Raw genomic sequence first — 6,446 nt, forward strand, 5'->3', positions numbered from 1 at the left:
ATGACGGCGTCTCTATCCTACTATAATGCGCCTCTGAGCGGAAGATGGTCGAAACAGAACATAAGATCCCTAAGGTTGCTGCGTTGAAGTACCTGGCTGACGTCATCTGATAGGCGTGGCCTGGGTATAACCAATCATTGGACACATACTATGTGGATTACAGAGCTCCACCATCATGACGTCACGCGGGAACTCAGAGTAGCAACCCTACCTTATGATGTCCTGTTTGGTTTCTCTTCCGCTCACGGTGTCCTTACTTGACCTCACTGGCTCAATCATGTGAATGTTGACTCTTTGACAAGCTCGGTCAACTACTGAAATGCGACTCTGGGCGGAAGACGGTACAAATAGGAGAACATAATTAGGGTTTCTGCAATGAAGTAGTCGGCTGACGCCATCTGATAGGTGGGGTTTGGGATTGACCGACAAATCATTGATCAAATAATTTATGTGTTCAGCGCCCCGCCCTTCTCATGACATGACCCGGGAGCTCAGAGTAGCAGCCCTACCTTATGATGTCCTGTTTGGTTTCTCTTCCGCTCACGGTGACCTTTCTTGGCCTCGCTGGCTTATTCATGAGAGCATAAGGTGGGTTGCTACTCTGAGCTCCCGGGTGATGTCATGAGAAGGGCGGGGCGCTGAACACACAAATTATCTGATCAATGATTGGTCGGTCAATCCCAAACCCCACCTATCAGATGACGTCAGCCGACCACTTCATTGCAGCAACCCTAATTATGTTCTCCTGTTTGGATCGTCTTCCGCACAGAGTCGCATTTCAGCAGTTGACCGAGCTTATCAAAGAGTCAACATTCACATGATTGAGCCAGTGAGGTCAAGTAAGGACACCGTGAGCGGAAGAGAAACCAAACAGAACATCACAAGTTAGGGTTGCTACTCTGAGTTCCCGGGTGACGTCATGAGGGTAGAGCTCTGTAATCCACATAGTATGTGTCAAATGATTGGTTATACCGAGTCCAAACCTATCACATGACGTCAGCCGGGTACTTAAACGCAGCGACCCTAGGGATCTTATGTTCTCATGTTTCGACCATCTTCCGCTCAGAGTCGCATTTAAGCAGGATAAAGCCGCCGTCATTTTACATATTCTAACAAGGCTAAGCAAGGCCACCGTGAGCGGAAGAGGAATCAAACAGCACAACATAAGGTACGGTTGCTACTTTGAGTTGCCCGAATGACGTCATGAGAAGGGCGGGATTTTGTACCTATAAACCATCTGACTAATCGATTGGTCATGTCCAAACCCCACCTATCAAACGACGTCATCCGGATACTTCAACGCAGCAACCCTACCTTATGTTCTCCTATTTGGACTGCCTTCCGCCCAAATTCGCATTTCAGCAGTTGACCGAGCTTATTAAAGAGTCAACATTTGCATAAATGCGCCAGCGAGGCAAAGAAAGACGACGTGAGGGGAAGGAAAGCCAAACAGGACACCATAATGTAGGGTTGCTACTCTGAGCTCCCGTGTGACGTCATGAGAAGAGCGGGGCTCTGAACACACAAATTATCTGATCAATTGTTGGTCGGTAAGTTCCAAACTCCACCTACCAGATAACGTCTTTCGGATTCTTCAACACACCAACCCTACCTTATGTTCTCCTTTTTGGACAGGTTTTCACCCATAATCGTATTACAGCAGTTGACCGAGCTTATGAAAAGAGTCGACATTCACATGAATGGGCCAGTGAGGCCATGAAAGGCCACCGTGAGCCTAAGAGAATCCAAACAGGACATCATAAGGTAGGGTTATATTCTGAGTCCCAGTATGAGGTCATGAGGGTGGAGCTCTGTAATCCACATAGTAAGTGTCCAATGATTGGTTGTACCCAGGCCACGCCTATGAGATGACGTCTGCCGTGTACTTCAACGCAGCAACCCTATCTTATGTTCTCCTGTTTGGACAGTCTTCCGCTCAGAGTCGCATTTCAGCAGTTGACCGAGCTTATCAAAGAGTCAACATTCACATGATTGAGCCAATGAGGCCAATTAAGGCCACCGTGAGCGGAAGAGAAACCAAACAGGACATCATAAGGTAGGGTTGCTACTCTGAGTTCGCGGGTGACGTCACGAGGGTGGAGCTCTGTAATCCACATAGTATGTGTCCAATGATTGGTTATACCCAGGCCCCGCCTATCAGATGACGTCAGCCAGGTACTTCAACGCAGAAATAATAATAATAATAATAATAATAATAATAATAATAATAATAATAATAATAAATCTCGGGCAAATGCTGAAATGCGACACTGAGCAGAAGACGCTCCAAACAGAACATAAGATGACGTCACATGATAGGTGGTTCTTGGGCATGACCGACCAATCATTGATCAGATTGTTTGTATACACACTACCCCGCCCTTCTCATGACATCACTCGGGCAACTCAGAGTAGCAACCCTACCTTATGTTGTGCTGTTTGGTTCCTCTTCCGGTCACGATGGCCTTGTTTAGTTAGCCTCGCTGGATTATGTGAAATGACGGCGGCTTTATCCTGCTGAAATGCGACTCGGCGGAAGACGGTCCAAACAGGAGAACATAAGATAGGGTTGCTGCGTTGAAGTATCCGGATGACGTCGTCTGATAGGTGGGGCTTGGACATGACCAATCATTGGTCAGATGGTTTATAGATACAAAATCCCGCCCTTCTCATGCCGTCACTCGGGCAACTCAAAGTAGCAACCGTAACTTATGTTGTGCTGTTTGATTCCTCTTCCGCTCACGGTTGCCTTGTTTAGCCTCGCTAGATTATGTAAAATGACGGCGGCTTTATCCTGCTAAAATGCGACTCTGAGCGGATGATGGTCGAAACAGGAGAACATAAGTTCCCTAGGGTTGCTCCGTTTAAGTACCCGGCCGACGTCATCTCATAGCCGTGGCCTGGGTATAACCAATCATTGGACACATACTATGTGGATTACAGAGCTCCACCCTCATGACGTCCACCTCATGATGCAACTCTGAGCTCCCGGGTGACGTCATGAAGGTGGAGCTTTGTAATCCACATAGTATGTATCTAATGATTGTTTATACCCAGGCCCCGCCTATCAGATGACGTCAGCCAGATACTTCAACGCAGCAACCCTATCTTATGTTCTTCTGTTTAGACCGTCCTCCGCTCAGAGTCGCATTTCAGCATGATAAAGGCGCCTTCATTTCACATAATCCAGCAAGTCCAAACAAGGCCACCGTGAGCGGAAGAGAAACCAAACAGCACAACATAAGGTAGGTTTGCTACTCTGAGGTACCCAGGTGACGTCAAGAGAAAGGCGGGGTTCGGAACCCATAAATTACCTGATCAATGATTCGTCGGTCAATTACAATCCCCACCTATCAGATAACGTCATCCGGCTACTTGAACGCAGCAACCTTCCTTATGTTTTCCTATTTGTACCGTCTTCCGCCAAGAGTCGCATTTCAGCAGTTGACCGAGCTTATTGAAGAGAGAGTCAACATTCACATGAATGAGCCAATGAGGCCAAGAAAAGGCCACCGTGAGCGGAAGAGAAACCAAACAGCACATCATAAGGTAGGGTTGCTTCTCTGAGTTCCCGGGTGATGTCATGAGAAGGGCAGGGCTCTGAACACACAAATTATCTGATCAATGATTGGTTCGGTCAATCCCAAACCGCACCTCTCATATGACGTCAGCCTTATGTTCTGTTTGGAGCGTCTTCTGCTCAGTGTCGCATTTCAGCATTTGCCCGAGCTATATTATTATTATTATTATTGTTATTATTATTACCATAAGGAGTCTTCTAGCCAGCGAAGCCAAAAAAGGCCTCCGTGAGAGGAAGAGAAATCAAACAGCACAATATAAAGTAGGGTTCCTACTCTAAGTTGCCCGAGTGACGTCATGAGAAGGGCGGGATTTTGTACCTATAAACCATCTGACCAATGATTGGTCATGTCCATGCCCCACCTATCAGACGACGTCATCCGGCTACTTCAGTAGAGCAACCCACCTTATGTTTTCCTATTTGGACCGTCTTCCGCCTAGAGTCGCATTTCAGTAGTTGACCGAGCTTATGAAAGAGTCAACATTCACACGATTGAACCAATGAGGCCAATTAAGGCCAACGTGAGCGGAAGAGAAACCAAACAGCACATCATAAGGTAGGGTTGCTACTCTGAGTTGTCCGAGTGACGTCATGAGAAGGGCGGGCTACTGTATATACAAACAATCAGATCAATGATTGGTCGGTCATGCCCAAGAGCCACATATCATGTGACGTCATCCTTATGTTCTGTTTGGAGCGTCTTCTGCTCAGTGTCGCATTTCAGCATTTGCCCGAGCTTTATTATTATTATTATTGTTATTATTATTACCATAAGGAGTCTTCTAGCCAGCGAAGCCAAGAAAGGCCTCTGTGAGCGGAAAAGAAATCAAACAGCACAATATAAAGTAGGGTTGCTACTCTGAGTTGCCCGAGTGACGTCATGAGAAGGGCGGGATTTTGTACCTATAAGGCATCTGACCAATGATTGGTCATGTCCAAGCCCCATCTATGAAACGACGTCATCCGGCTACTTCAATAGAGCAACCCACCTTATGTTCTCCTATTTGTACCGTCTTCCGCCCAGAGTCGCATTTCAGCAGTTGACCAAGCTTATTAAAGAGTGAGTCAACATTCACATGATTGAGCCAACGAGGCCAAGAAAAGGCCACCGTGAGCGGAAGAGAAACCATACAGCACATCATAAGGTAGGGTTGCTACACTGATCTCCCGGGTGATGTCATGAGAAGAGCGGGGCTCTGAACACACAAATTATCTGATCAATGGTTGGTTGGTAAGTTCCAAGCCCCACCTACCAGATGACGTCATCCGAATACTTCAACACACCAACCCTACCTTATGTTCTCCTTTTTGGACCGTCTTCCGCCCATAGTCGCATTGCAGTAGTTGACCGAGCTTATTAAAGGGTCGACATTCACATGTATGAGCGAGCCAACGAGGCCAAGAAAGGCCACCGTGAGCGGAAGAGAAACCAAACAGAACATCATAAGGTAGGGTTGCTACTCTGAGCTCCCGGATGATGTCATGAGAAGGGCGGGGCGCTGAACACACAAATTATCTGACCAATGATTGGTCGGTCAATCCCAAACCCCACCCATCAGATGACGTCAGCCGACAACTTCAACGCAGCAACCCTATCTTATGTTCTCCTGTTTGGACCGTCTTCTGCACAGAGTCGCATTTCAGCAGTTGACCGAGCTTATTAAAGAGTCAACATTCACATGAATGAGCATTGAGGCCCAGAAAGGAAGGACACCATGAGCGGAAGAGAAACCAAACAGGACATCATAAGGTAGGGTTGCTTCTCTGAGCTCCCGGGTGATGTCATGAGAAGGGCGGGGCTCAGAACCCAAAAATTATCTGATCAATGACCGTTCGGTTGATTCCAATCCCCACTTATCAGATGACGTCATCCGGCTACTTCAACGCAGCAACACTACCTTATGCTCTCCTTTTTGGACCGTCTTCAGCCCGTAGTCGCATTGCAGCAGTTGACCGAGCTTATCAAAGAGTCGACAGTTCACATGTATGAGCGAGCCAACGAGGCCAAGAAAGGCCACCGTGAGCGGAAGAGAAACCAAACAGAACATCATAAGTTAGGGTTGCTACTCTGAGCTCCCGGATGATGTCATGAGAAGGGCGGGGCGCTGAACACACAAATTATCTGATCAATGATTGATCGGTCAATCCCAAACCCCACCCATCAGATGACGTCAGCCGACTAATTCAACGCAGCAACTCTATCTTATGTTCTCTCCTGTTGGGACCGTCTTCCGCTCAGAGTCGCATTTCAGCAGGATAAAGCCGCCGTCATTTCACATAATCCAGCGAGGCTAACTAAACAAGGCCACCGTGAGCTGAAGAGGGATCAAACAGCACAACATAAGGTACGGTTGCTACTCTGATTTGCCCGAGTGACGTCAGAAGAATGGCGGGGTATTGTATATACAAACAATCTGATCAATGATTGGTCGGTCATGCCCAAGAGCCACATATCATATGACGTCATCCGGCTACTTCAATGCACCAACACGACCTTATGTTCTGTTTGGAGCGTCTTCTGCTCAGTGTCGCATTTCAGCATTTGCCCGAGCTTTATTATTATTATTATTGTTATTATTATTACCATAACGAGTCTTCTAGCCATCGGGGCCAAGAAAGGCCTACGTGAGCGGAAGAGAAATCAAACAGCACAATATAAAGTAGGGTTGCTACTCTGAGTTGCCCGAGTGACGTCATGAGAAGGGCGGGATTTTGTACCTATAAGGCATCTGACCAATGATTGGTCATGTCCAAGCCCCACCTATGAAACGACGTCATCCGGCTACTTCAGTAGAGCAACCCTACCTTATACTCTCCTATATGGACCGTCTTCCGCCCAGAGTCGCATTTCACCAGTTGACCGAGC

Source organism: Panulirus ornatus, chromosome 60 (assembly GCF_036320965.1).
Source record: "Panulirus ornatus isolate Po-2019 chromosome 60, ASM3632096v1, whole genome shotgun sequence".
Classification (NCBI taxonomy): Eukaryota; Metazoa; Arthropoda; class Malacostraca; order Decapoda; family Palinuridae; genus Panulirus; species Panulirus ornatus.